We start from the raw sequence: 14,913 nt of genomic DNA, 5'->3' as shown, positions 1-14,913 counted from the left end.
GGGGACTGAAAAACGAAATCACATGCATTTCTTTCGTTTCTTTAGTTAAGAAAATGAAGTTTCACAGGCGTTGTTACCATCCAGGTAGAGGGAGAAGGGGAAGATGAAAAATCAAGTGGGCAAGTTCTGCTCTGAGAAATGAGGAGGGCAGACATTTATTAAGCGTCTACTGTTTACCCTCCATCGGTGTCCGTTCACTCGGCCCCGACAGCAGAGCTGTTGCGTCCCTTTTACAAGGAGGTTGCGACTCTTGAGGACCAGGCAGCTATCACCTGTGAGGTGCAGCGTCTTCAGGCTGCTGGCAGGAACAGAGCGACGATCCGGAGCATCTAGACAAAGGTGGTGGAGGTCAGAGCAGGTGGAAAAACGTTCAGGAGGAGGCGTCCCAAGGTCGTGAATCCAGAAAGAGGCAATTCCACTCTAAAGTTAATGCACGCTTCCCCGTTATGAAGGGAGAAATGAAACGTGTTCCGTAATAGTGGTCCCTGTGCTGTGTTGCATGAGAAACGGTGTTATTCTTGTTACGTGACGACGACAGAAGAGAAGACTTTTAATTCATCCGTTCTGGAAAATTCCTGAAATGACTAAAGAACACAGACTCTGCCGAAAATTCTAGAGGCCGCTCTCCGTTTCTCAAGAGACTGCAATGTGGTGGTGATACAATCACATAAACAGTCGTAAGGGTTGCTGTAAGTGTGAAGTGATGACCGAGACCCCAGGAAGAACGCCCTGTCACGCAGAGGGGCTCAAGACAGCCCCCGCCTCGGAAGAAGTTGCTGGGAAACAACTACTGTTGCTTTTTTAATGGCATTTCATCCACTGTTGCTGCTGATTTGGCAGTAGAAGGAGCCGTGAGCTGAAATTGTCTCGGAGCTCTTCTCAGCCGTGCTGTTCTGTGATGTTAACCTTGGTGGGAAGATTCTAGGCTGTTCCCAGAGGACAAGCCAGAAAGGACTCGCAGTCTTACAAAGCAGAAAGAACCTCGCCTCTGCGGTTAAGAGATAACCTTCACCAAAAAAAAAAAAAAAAAAAAAAAAAAAAGAGATAACCTTCACCATCGCTGTGTCCTGACCCCCCTCAGGCCAGGCCTCAGTTTGGGGTCGCATCACTGGGTCCAGGTCCACGGGCAGCTCCAGCGCTGGGCACCTGAGCTTCCGTCTCTGAAATGGAAATAGGAACAGTGCCTGCCGGGTGGCACCAAGGGTCCCGATGAGACAGGGGAAAGGTACAAGTGCCTTGTGACGTTCAGTACCGAATGTGGGGCTTTCTCTGTAAAGAAAAGTTTATAGAAGAATGTAGGACTGACTAATAAATCAAATCATCCCACTAATTGATAAAGAGGGAAAACTTTCTGCGGCTAAATGAAATTTCCAGAGGTTAAGTGATTTTTACCATCCAAGTGAAATAGAACTCAAATTTTATCTGTGGTTCTGAAAAGTCCCCCTTTATGATAGGGTTTATTCAGTCCGGTTCTGAGTGGGTGTGCGGTTGGGATACAATTATTTAATCTTCACCCTTCATTTGTCCAAATTGTTCAACATGTGAATTTGTTCTTGAGGAGAATGACTCAAATTAATAACTAGATCTTTTCCCCCATCTTTGGAATGTGCTACATCAAGTTCTGCCCCATTTCCTGGTGATTCAAATTCTAATGGTAACCTTCACTCTTTTGAAACTTCCTTTTGTGACAGGGTTGAGGCTGTCTTAGCCGCAAGGAGGAAACAAGAGAGACCTGTATCAGACACAGAAGGACAGTGGGACACTGACTGTTTCCTGGCACCTCCTTCTAAGTGGGCCAACCCTTTCTGATGCCCTAGCACCCCAGAGAATTGGGGTACAGTCTTTGTGACTCTCAGCGACGCCGGGGGTCTCCAGTGAGGGCAGGGCAACCCCATATCAGCTCTCAGAGCCTTGCTGACTGCTGCCCTGGCCACACTGCTGCCACCATCTTCTCATTACATCACTGGGTGCCTTCTTCTGGTTCAGTTAAGAATTCTCAGTCAGCTATTAGTGAAGTGGAGACAATAAGCAGTGTGCCGAAGGTCATGGAAATGGTACATCGTAGCTCAAAATAGACCAGCTTTCCTCATCTTCAGGCCAGCGTTCTATAAGTCATTCAGATCGTGTCTTTGAGTATGAATTAGACACCCATAGCACGCTTAGTGTCATGTAAAGGGCCCTGAGGACGGAGGCGAGGAGGTGTGCATCTGGGGCTTGAACCATTTATATTCTAGACCAGAATGTACACCCACCAGAAACAAAAGTGAGAAAAAGCAGAGCAGAAGAAAACAATTACGGAATGGGGTTAGAGAGGACTCCTTGAAGAAGGGAGGATCTCACGTCACAACATCCTCGCTGAAAGCTCCTTGCATTTGGTGTCAGGGCAGGGTTCCAAGCTGCAAACATTTTTCTTTTTACCTACTAGTCTACAGAGGAAAATTGAAAGGCAAAACTACCAAGAATGAATACACTTGCCAAAAACAACTAAATTTAATTTAGTAACAAAATGAACCAAGTTTAAAGTTGTTCAAGTTGGCAAGTAGTCGTCCATTTAAAAAAATGTTTTTTCTTTAAAAAGGGGCATTGGCTAGTTCAGGGAACCCCGGGTGTCCAGCTCATGAAGGCTGGACGGTGGCTTCCAGGCACGGGCACTGCAGCCCCAGGGCTTCGATGCCATAGGCTGTGTCACCCAAACAGCCAGCTGCTTCCTTCCTGCCCCTTTTGTGAACATTTTGATAGGTTTTGTGAACATTTATTACTGACACTTTATTTGGTTGGCGTTATTCGAGAGTGAACTGTTTCATACAATCTATTTCTCGAAATAATGGAAACTCACTCCCTTAAGGGCTAATACTTTTTAAAATTATTTTAGATGGTTTGTAATACGTGAAACTTCTTTTTGCATTCTTAAACGCGTAACAGTTTAACCTTTTTGCACGTGTGTGATTCAGTGCCTTTGTTAGGAGAGTCAAATTTTTGACAATTATGTCATTTAGAGCCACTGAATTAGAGAGGGGTCTTCGTAGCCACATTCAATGGTTCCAGACCTCAATTACCTTAATCTTTTGTATTTGCTTTTCATAGTTTTTCTTCTTCCTCCCGCGTCTTGCCGTATTTTTCTTTAATAGATTTCAGATCTCATCTTGTGGGCTAAGACACATAATGGCTAAGTAGTTAGAGAGAGTGAAGAAAAGCTCAGGACAGAGAGAGGAATCAGGATAAAGAGACTAGAGAAAATATCAAAACTGAGATTTGCTGTTGTTGTTAGGAAGCCCCTGCTACCCGCCCACCCTGGCTGGGAGCGAACACAGAAGGGGCTCCGCCAGAGCAGCAACTACGGAGGGCGGATGCTCTTCTCATATTTTCTCTGTCTCCTCGTCCCGGTCCTCTTGGTCCTGAGCATTTTCCTCTCCTCTAATGCTGCCCCGTCGCCATCACCAACGTATTGTACTATGTCTCATTCAAAATCCGTGGGCTCTGCTCTCCCTGTTCTGCTGCCTTTACCACCAAACTTCTTGATAAATTGCACTTCCTGTTTCGACTTCCTCACTTCCCTTCACACTCCAAAAAGCTGAAATTTGATTACCTGCCCCCCAACTAGTAGGGAAATAAAATTCACAAAACCTGACTCCCTAAAGAAGCTGCCCTTGCTGGTCACCCACGACTTCCTAAACTGATAAACCTGCGAGTAGGCTCCCACCTCCACATTCCCCCAAGAACCATGGCCCCCTAAGGGCCCTGCCCTGATCCTTCCCGAACTGCTTCCTATATCTCCCCCACTCTCCCTCATCCTCCTTTGTGCACTTCCCTTCTTCCACCTGCCCGTCAAGGCCGGATCCGCCCAGGGATTCATCCGGACTGTTCTCCTAACTCCACACTCAGCAGAAAAGCTGTCAACCCACAGATGCCCCCGCCTGTCAAGAGGCCGTGGCTCCACCGCTGGTTTGGAGCTTTGCTCCTCTTCCCGCAAACTTGGGTTTGTTTGCTGTGTGACCAGAGCCAGCCTTTTGCTGTGCTGAGCGCGGTGGGCTGGCGAGATGGGGACATGGGGAGAGTTAAAGGGCATCAGAAGATGCAGCTGAAGGCGCCTGGGAGAGTGACAGGGACCAGGGGCTGGGCAAGTGTTGGGCATCTTCACACTTTTCAAGGAGCAAAGGAAACCTGGGGAGCGTCCAGGCTTCCTATGGTCCTGAGCGTGGCCTCTGCGGGCGGGGCTCTGGGATGGAGCCTTGTGGCTACACCACTTTCCTGAGCAGCAGTTGTCGTCATCTCCCGGCCTGGCGGGCATCTTGTGGCAGATCAAAGCGACTCCAACCCAGAGGGCTTCTGCTTCTGCTTCTTTATTAAGGGCATCACCCGCCTCTGATGGCCAGAGCTGGGAACTCAGTTTCTCCAAATTGGCAAGCAGACCTGAACCAGTGGGGGCCTGGCCCAAAAGGTGGCACACTGCAAAGGGTTTAACAGAAGAGAGTTTTATGGAGGGACTATTTATACAGGGTTATGGGAACACAGAGGGAGGGGGAAAAGTTGGAGGAGTCCTCTTCTGTGAAATGTCCAGCATGGGCAAATCTACAGAGGCGGAGAGCGGATCAGTGCTTACCTAAGGCCAGAGGCCCTGGGGCCGGGGGCCGGGGCAGGGACTGCTGGTGGGTGCAGGGTTTCTTCTGGGCTGATGAAAATGTTCTAAACTCGATGGTGGTGACAGCTGCACGACTCTGTGAATGTAGCCCAAACCGTTGAATGGTGTACTTTAAACGGGTGAATCGTGTGGCATGTGAATTGTATCTCAATAAAGCATATGTATATATATATGGGTGGAGTGAAGCTTCTAGACATCTCAGAACTAAGCAACAGGGGAACTGTTGCCCCCAGACAGGAGGGGAGGGACCAGTGGTGCTGGACCCTGAGAGGGTGGCTATCCTGAGGCCCACCTGGCAGGAGTGGAGGCTCGAGAAGAACAAAGCCCCTGCCAGATGGCAGAAAGTTAGCGAGCAGGGGGAAGAGAGACCCCGCGCTCTCTTTTTCCCCACAGCCTCCAGCCTGTGTTCCCTAGTGTTCACACACAGTCAGGGGAGAGGTCAGCCTCCCGGGGCACAGAGCAGGTGCCAGGGAAGGCAGATGGAGAATAGCCAGAAAGTATGAATTCACAGAATTATGAATTGCTTCATCCCGTCCTCCACTGTTGATACGTTTGCAAGGACCCTCATTAGGTCAGGCCTTGAGCGTAATAGAATCCTGCTTCTAAAGCATCCGTAAGACAGCCAGTCCTCACATGGATGCCACGGGGCCTAGTGCCAGGATGGGGAGCACGGGCCGGGATGGGAGCAGCGAGACCACACGATGTGGCCATGGCAGGACTGTCTGTGTGGAGGAGTGTACACACATGGAAACCGAGTGAGGGGAAAATAGCGATGTTTGCACAGCATCTGGACTCAGGGCAGGGGTCTGGCTGACCCCAGGCTGCCTCTGTCAGGCACTTCTGGCCTATTCTCGCCTAGACAGCATATTAAACCACTGCTCTCAGATAACAAAGAAGGTAATCTTCACGTTCTGTGTTAACATCACGTATTCCCCAACTATAGCCATAAACATCATAAATGTAAACAAGGCACTTGGATGTGGAAATGTGTCACAGACTAAAAAGGAAACTCAAATCTTCTCCAACAAACTGCAAATCACATCCAAGGGCATATGTTCTGGGAGTGGGTCTTGAAAGAAAACTCTCCAGAAACACTTGATAAAGACATTGTTCAATGAAACTAAACACAAGCAGAATTTGGTGGTTTGGATGCTTTCCTTAAACAGAAGTTACAATAAAATGTTTTGACAAAGAAATGCTAACTCACATGGTTTAATATTTCATGATTTCCTTGTGAAAGTTTTACGAGAAGCTCTGGTAAGAATTTCTAAATGAACGTTGTAACTCTTGTGGGTGTAGTAGCGCGGCATAGGATCAATATCCAATACGGGCAGAGGCCCAGCAGGCACGGATGAGGCCATAGAAGTTAGAGAAGTGTGTCCGATCTTCAGTTAGGAGCTAGAAACAGAAGAGATCGCCACAGTATTTGTGAGGCTCTTGCAGAATTTACCCCCGAGAACGCTCCACAGTTAGTCCCATGTCACACTGCGGCAAACCTGAGCAAGTAGCTGGTACCTCTCAGAGAGAATGATTTCTCATTTTCCTTTTTATAATCTACTCATAGCCTACTCTTCTATTTCCTGTAAACTACAATAAGAAAACACAACAAGACAGAATTAGTGCGCAACGGACATTCTTTGGTTGCATTTTTTCTTACCAGCATGCTGTACTGTATAAGGTGTACATTCGATGGATAACACTTAAAATAGGCACCCCATGCCAGATACTCGGGTATCACCTGAACATGAAAACTTTAGTCTATCCTTGGAGACATCTGAACAGCTAGCTGACTTGAGCTGAGAGAAAAACGCCAGAAAATGCTTTTACTTTTCATCTGGCTGTTTGTCCATAGATATAATTAGGATGTGGAACTTGAATCTAATGATTACAGGTACCAACTGAAAACTGAAAGAAAGTAATGATGAGTTGACACCTATTTACAGTCAAAAAAACCAAATCTTGGTGTCAGAGAGGAAGGAAGCATATTTTTGAGAGACTAGCATTTGCCAAGGTGATCTGGTGCCTCTTCCCATCCTCACAATAACCCGAAGGTGGGTGTCAGCGACAGGCACCTGTCTCGACAGGTGTGCGAGACTTCGCCCTCTGTGCAAGCTGACAGGTTAGCCTGGCACAGTGCCAAGGATGCTGGCAGAAGACACAAGCCTCCTGGCTCAGAGATAAAGGGCTCTACTGCTCCCAGCACAACAGGCAGCATGAGTTCCATGCCTACCTCTGTCCCCCTTGACCCCCCAAGTCCCACACGGGTGATGCAGCACATCCTGGGTTTGTGTCCCAGTGGACCAATTCCACGCTTAGGAACCCCCAGTCTTTTATGATGGGTTGCAAACGACCTGCCCCCTGCCCCAGAGGGAGACATTATCCCTATTGCAAACAACAGCGAATGAACCTGCCCCTTGCAGATTAGATGGCGGAAGACACTCCATCTCCCCAGACTGCGTGCCTTACTCCCATCCTGGGAAAGATCGTTGTAGCAAAAGCTGTCAGTGCGTCTGCTCACAGGAGACCCGTGGACAGTCATCTCCCGACTGCAGGCAATCTTCTTCCAGTTATTACAGACTCGTAAATCGAACACCGGAGGAGGCATCCAACCTGCTCAGGGTCACAGAGCTTGAGTTGAAGCATCAGGATTCCAGTGCCAGTGGGTCTGACCCCTGAGGTCATCTCTGTCCGACAGCTGGACAGCGTCCTTCCACACGAGAGAGCAATTCGTTAATACAAAAAGGCATTATTACCACAAACTCCTGAATTTCCCACCTAGCTCCTTGAGTATGCAGATTTTTCAATGACAGACCTATTACCATCAATCCTTTTAAACAGGCCTCACAGCCTAGCACTACCATTCTGCATTTTTCACATGTAGAACATGAATTACAGAAAGTAAACCAGCAGGAGAATCAGAATTGTAGCAGGGACAGGGCACATCCTTACTGGGTTTGGTCCCAGCTTTGGAAAGCAAGGCAAAGCAGGGACCCCTGTGTCCCCTTAAATCTTTGACTCTTCAGACCAGGCCGTTTTTAATGCTACATGGTGTGGCACCTGAATTTGGGCACACCGTGCAATTTTTTTTCTTGTAAAGCCAATAATATTATATTTCTCGATAGTTTGGTAACCCAATTGAAAAAATTTTTCTGGTCTATAAACAAATTTTCTAAGTCATTATTATGTATGCATTTCTGCAGGGATTTCTTACCAGAAAACACTTTTTTAAAAAATTGTATTTAAATTTAAAGATTATAATTCTTTTCTAGACACAGAGAAAGATTTTATACAATTGAAATGTACGGTTTATTCCCAATATTGACTACTGATTTACTTCTAAAACGTTTGTGCTATATGTGCCCATTAAAAAAAGAGAAGCAGCGAAATTGCCAAAATTAAATGGTCTTAAAAAGGATCAGAAAGAAAAAAGTGGCCAGATTTTTGCCTAAGTCTAACTACTTCAAGAAGTGAAAACCACACAGGAAACCACTTTGACCAAGTGCATGACGTTTCCTAGATATATGACATGATTTGGGTTTCAGATAGGGTAGAATCTTTTTTTGCCAGCTTTATTGAGGTATAATTAACATACGATAAGATGCACATATTTAAATAGTATAATTTTTTTAGTTTTCACATATGTACACACCCATGAAACTATCACCACAGTCAAGATACTGCCTTGTGATCCACTGTAATCCTCATTTTCTCCCCTCCCCAGATGTATATGTTGTAAATATTTTCTTCCAGACTTGAGTAGAATCTTGACATCTCATGAAACCTCAGACATAAATGTTTCCAAATTAAAGCTTCTCAGATTAACTGTGAAGTTTTACATTTTTAATTTGTATAGAAAAGCAAGATATGTTATACTCTATTTTTAACTAAAGCTTTCAATTTAATAATTATATCATACAAAATACATTAGCCGATTTTTAAGTTACATTTAATAATTTAGGAAGATGTTTTTCATTGACTAAGAATGCATTTTAGAAATATTATTTGTACAAACTTATCCTGCAACTTGATTTTTTTTTCCTTTCAGCAAAATGAACTAAGGCGAGAATGTTTTAATCTATAAAATTCATTATAAATATTAGCACCTTATGAAGCACACTGGGCAGGGATAACTAAGTCTAATACTATAATAGTAATGGTTACATTTTGATCATATTATAGGATTTGTATGGTAATTTTTTTCATTTTAAAACAAAGTTGTTCTACAACAGGATGACCCTTGAAAACATGCTAAGTGAAGTGAAAGAAGCCCATCACAAAAGACCACATATTGTATGATACCTTTTAAATGAAATGTCGAAAATAGGCATGAAAGTAGAAACAGAAAGATTAGTGGTTTACTAGGGTTGTGAGGTTAGGCAAAGTGAAGACTGACTGCCAATAGGTTTGGGGTGGAAGGATGTTCTGATATTAGCGGTGATGGTCGCACAGCTCTGTGAATATATACAAAAACCCACCGAACTACACACATGTAAAGGTGAATTTTATGGTATGTGAATTATATTTCAATAAAGTGAGTATTTTAAAAAATTTGCTGAACTTCCTGAAAAATATCAATAAAGCCCATCTTCCACTCCAATAATTTGAGTCTCTTTGTATTCTCAACCAGATACTCAACGTTTCCCAGAATTCATGTCCCCCTTAGATGACTGATGCTAATAAATAAAGCTGAGACTCAGCTCTTTGAAAGGATTAGTGAAACAGATAAATCTCAGCACATAAATCTGAACTTAAAACATCCCCACCTCCACTCCCCACCTCCATCCTCCACCCCAAAACAGAACTCCAGGCCTAAGTCAAATCCAAATGTTTAAAGAGGGGTAGGGAAGATCAAAGAAGAGAAAAAGGGGGACACTTCCAAGTAATTTTTATGAGACTAACATAAGTTTGACATCAAAATCTAAAAGGACATTATAAGAAACTAAAGTGATAGGCTAAACTTCCTCATGCATATGGATCTAAAATTTATAAATAAAGTATTAGCAAATCAAATATAGCAAAGTATAAAAAGGATAACACGTCACAAAATTCGGGGTTCATTCCTGGGAGTAGCATATTAACATTATTTTTTCTAAAAAGAAAAATTATGTAATCATAGACTTGATAAAGAAAAACCATGTGAAATAATTTAATCCATTTATGATTTGAAAAGAAAATCTCTTAGCATCTAGGGATAAACTTATATTTCATTATTACAATAACAGATATTTTTTGAAGGTAGGAATAAAGTGAAACGTCACCATCATGGTAAAGAGAATTTAAAAACATATTTAATAGTGAAATTTTGAAACTTTTCCACCTGAGATTAGGAAGTAAACAAGAATGCTTGGTGTCACCAACACTATTCATCATTAAACTATCAGTTCTAGCCAGTGGAATAAAAATATAAATGTTGGAAAAGCAGTAACAAAGCTACCATTATTTGCAGATATATGATTGTGCATGTAGAAAACAAAAATTATTAGAATGAATAAATGAACTTAGCAAAGTTGTTAAACACAAGTCACTATTTTAAAAATCAAATGTATTTCTATGTACAAGTAATAGAACAGCTGGAAAACAGCTGGAAACATATCATTTACAATACCATAAAAATATCAAATATTTAGGACGAAATCTAAAAAAAGATGAACAAGAACCACACAGAGAAAACTACACAACATTATTGTGAAAAAGTAAAGATGATCTAATTAAATGAGGGGTATACCATGTACATGGATTAGAAATGTTTTTATTATATCAGTTTTACTCAAATTAATCTATAAATTCAATGCCACCCCAAAAAAAATCTCAGCTGGATTTTTTTTGTGGTATTTGACAGCTGATTCTAAAATCTACTTGGGAACACAAAGGCTCAAGAAGAGCCAAGATGGCTTCTAATAAAAAGAACACAGTGGAAGGACTTAGTCTACCAGATGTCAAAATTTATTATAAAGTTTCAGTAACTAAGGCAGTTTTTTTTAAATTGAAGTATAGTGATTTACAATGTCATGTTAGTTTCAGGTGGACAGCACAGTGATTCAGTTATATATATGTGTGTGTGTGTATATATATATACAGTCTTTTTCAGATTTAAGGCAGTTTTTTTGCGTAACAATAGACACAAAGACCAAAGAAACAGCATAACTAGTTCAGAGACAGACTCACACATATGGACACTTGATTTATGGCAAAGGTGGCAGCATGCACAGCAGTAGAAGGATTTTTTTTTCAATAAATGGTGTAGTCAGCAGTTGCTGGATCTTTCAGAATGCATTATAGTTATAAATATCCCCAAATATTGGATACCTGGTTTGCCAGTAGCAAACCCTGAGAATCTCATTTTGGACTAGAACACTTTCTCTGGGCTAATTATCACTGCCCTCCAAGAACAGCTGTGAATCTGATGTCTTCTTGGTTTCAACAAGGCAAATATAGTGAAATCAAGTCCCATCTGATGAGAAGTGGACACTTTCATCCTCTTTTACTTCTGTAACTTAATATCTCTTTGTTAGCTAATACCATATATCTAGGTTTTTGAATTAATATTTTGTTTCATGTCACCTCTCATTTTTATTTTTTTTTAACCATTTAAAAATGTGAAAGCATTCTTAGTTCGTGGGTCATACAAAAACAGAAAGCAGGCTGAATCTGGCCCACAGGTTTGTAGTTTGCCAACTCCTGGCTTAAAATATTAACATTCGTTCACATTAATCTGTAGTCTACGTGACCTCAGGATAGGGGCTGCTTGTGAGGGTGTAGATTTGTGTAGAGAATTGTACAAGACTGAAAGTACTTAGAATGTACCTTTTTAAAGCAGGAATTCACCCTGCCTTGCCACTCCTTATAATTGCCTTGCAACAAGTAAACCAAATTATTAAACTAAAGAAAATAATTTTTTTGCATTTGTCTTTGAATGGGCATCTCTTCATGAATTTACTATATTTTAACAAATAGTTTTTAGGTAGAACATAACTCTTACTTGTACTTGGGTATATATCTGCTGGATATTTTGTTATATATATATATTCTTGGCTACAGAGCCCTCTAGAAGTTTATTTTTTACTCTATTGCCAGTTTACTATATTTATAAATTGAAACTCAAACTGTAATCCTGTCTTTTTTATTTAATAACTGTGTGGGAAATTAATAAACTGTGTGCTTCTTGAAAAAACTCTTGTTATTAAACCAAAAGAGTCTGTTTCCGGAATCCCAGTGCAAATGAAAGGGCAGAATCATAGAAAATTCTCTCATAATTAGCTGCTGAGATTAATGTTTTAAAAGATGCTAATGATATCTTAAGCTTCTCATGGGAATTACAACCATGAAATACTCAAGCAACATAGTACCTAATCCTAATACTGTTTAGTTAGTAATATATTCCTGACCGCGCTGTGGCTTCCTGCTAGCCTAGTGAAAAAGTCATGGTCTCGGGAAGAATTAATACATAATTATTTTAAAGAATTTTGTATCTAAACAACAAATTGCTTCAATCTAATCTAAAATGTGAGTTACTCTATATTTATTCATTTTGATCTTGATATTTAAGTAAGTCTGAATTAAACAAACAAACAAAAAACCCTTGAAACCAAAAATTGTCATACTTTTCAAAATAAATACTCAGGTCAAAGGAAACTGGACACATTATATGAACAACTAAAAATTTTCAGTCTATGATTTTCATCTTTTCTGATAATTGGGGTTTTTTGTATAAATTAATTTTATTTATTTTTGGCTGCATTGGGTCTTCGTTGCTGCGTGTGAGCTTTCTCTAGTTGCGGCAAGTGGGGGCTACTCTTTGTTGCGGTGCACGGGTTTCTCATTGCAGTGGCTTCTCTTGCTGCAGAGCACGAGCTCTAGGCGCGTGGGCTTCAGGAGTTGTGGCACGCGGCTCAGTAGTTGTGGTGCACGGGCTTAGTTGCTCCACGGCATGTGGGATCTTCCTGGACCAGGGCTTGAACCTGTGTCCCCTGCATTGGCAGGCAATTCTTAACCACTGAGCAACCAGGGAAGCCCTGATAATTGGTTTTTTAAGTTGATTTTTCTTGTGAAAACTCAATCTAAAATTTATTTTTAAAAGATAATATTATTGTGTAATAATATAATCAAATTATTTACATAGTTATGGTTTGCCTTGGTAACTACCTTAAAAAATAAATATGTATCAATATCTGTGCCTTATTTTAAAAAAAATCAAACTGGTAAAAAAAAATCAAACTGGTGAAAATATTGGGCAGAAAAATTTATCTGTGCAGTCTTGTAATTATTCTATACATCACAGAGAGATAAAAATAAAATCTTATTCTCTGAAATTACTTTAAGGTTAGTGTGTTTTCTATACCAAGAGTAGAAAACGATGTCAATGTAAAGGTTTCCCATTTAGGGAACACTGCATCTATATGATTGCAGGATTGTAGTTCATTCATTTTTCACAATTCTGAGGCACCATGTCAATTATTTAGACAAGAAAACTGGGTTTCAGAAAGAGAATTGGGCATTAGTGGCCAAACAGCAGTTTGACATCCAAAGAGGGGTCTGTGCGACTCTGAGCCCGTGGTCACACCGGGTTACGATTGCAAACTGAGGTACAGACCACCTGCACGGGTCCAGCGGGAGGAGGGGCCTGCAGTTGTGGTCAGCAGGGAGCACTTCTGTGAGGGCGTGGGCCTGGGTCTGGAAGTCGATGGTACCGAAGACAGGCCACGTTGTGCCCTAGTAATAACTGGCCCCAAATTTCAGTGCTTAACGCCCACTGTGGGGCCCAGTGACTCTGCAGGGTCAGCCAGGGCTGAGACCGGCTGATCGATTTCATGGCACCTTCACTCCTACGTGGACTCAGTCACTGCAGCCAGGGAAGACGGGGCTGAGTGGTCACTCACTGGGTCTTCCACCCAGAAGAGACATACTTTGCGTCTACACCGTGTCATTGACCAAAACAAGTCAAGTGGCCATAGCTGACATCACACGTGCAAGGTGACATTCTGTGCGCTTAGGAGAGGGAAATCGAAACCAGTCCACAGAGCTAACGTCTAAGGGAGATGGTTAGGATTTCAACCGGTGGGTCTGGATGGGGCATTCCCGGTGGAGGGAGGAGGATGAGCAAGGCTGGTAGGCAGCGGCAGAGGCGTGTCTGTAAGATGGGGGGGGGACGATCTGCTGGGAACTCACACGTGGAACAGTAGGAAACTGAGCTACAAAAGTGAACTGGGCTGAGTCACCTTGGATGCTAGGGTTTTTTTAGGGTGAACAGACACATGATCAGAGGAGTGCTGGGAAGATGGGGACAGTTTGAGCTGAAGGGAGGATGCAGCAAAGAACCCAGTAGGAGGGATAGTCATAGAAAGAACCGCTAGGATGAGGAGCCCAGTAGGATATGGGAAATGAAAGAGGAGGAAGAGGCAGGGACAACACTAAGATCAGAGTGACACGCCCCCAAGCCAGACCTTCAGAGGAGCCATGTGATGGGGGGGGGGGAGGTGGGGGGGGGAAGAGGGGAAGGGGGGGCACTGGCCGCAAGACGCCGTGAATCCTGTAGATGGAAAACAGCTGGAAAGGTGGCTTACTAATTTAGGAGAGGAGAGAGGAGCACTTGTTTTCCCCTACACCTAGAAGTTTAAAATTTTACAGTATGTAACGTACCAAATTCAGTGTTGCAATGAAAACAATTGTAGCACATAGCCCAAACAAGAATACAGTCAGATAATTTTAATTCTTTAATTCTATGGCTTGAAATCCTCCCAAGGCTTACTGCGACATTCTGAGCAAATACAAGTTCTAATGCAGTGTCTTTTAATAATTAAAATACGCATACAAAGTTAAAATTTAATGATTTTTCTTTTTTTCCACATACATAAGCATGAATACTTCTGTACTGTTTTACTCCCATTCAAGTCTATTAAAAAAAAAAAAAAAAAAAAGCTTTTCTGGACTTTCCTTTTTCTCATGTACCTTTTTATCCCCTGCAGTGCCAATATTCAAATCTAAACTGAAGACATTCCTATACCCATGGATACTTGGAGAATACATTCACGTGCCTTACTTTAACTTAAACCTTGTTAAAGGCTCCGTTAGGTGTGTTGTTCAGGTCATTGTCATCAAGAAGTTTATTTTTTTGCTTGAGGAAACTGAGCCTCCAAGAGCTACAAGGACCCCGTTCACTGTCCTACAATTCGTGTAAGGGATGGATCTCACACTGGGGAATTTGACTCCTTCCCCAAAGCTGCTTTCTCATTCTAACACCTCTGATCACATGCATAAAGTTGACTTCCATGCTAGTT

This window comes from Eschrichtius robustus, chromosome 9 (genome assembly GCF_028021215.1).
Source record: "Eschrichtius robustus isolate mEscRob2 chromosome 9, mEscRob2.pri, whole genome shotgun sequence".
Taxonomy (NCBI): domain Eukaryota; kingdom Metazoa; phylum Chordata; class Mammalia; order Artiodactyla; family Eschrichtiidae; genus Eschrichtius; species Eschrichtius robustus.
Note: the sequence above shows the minus strand (reverse complement) of the source record.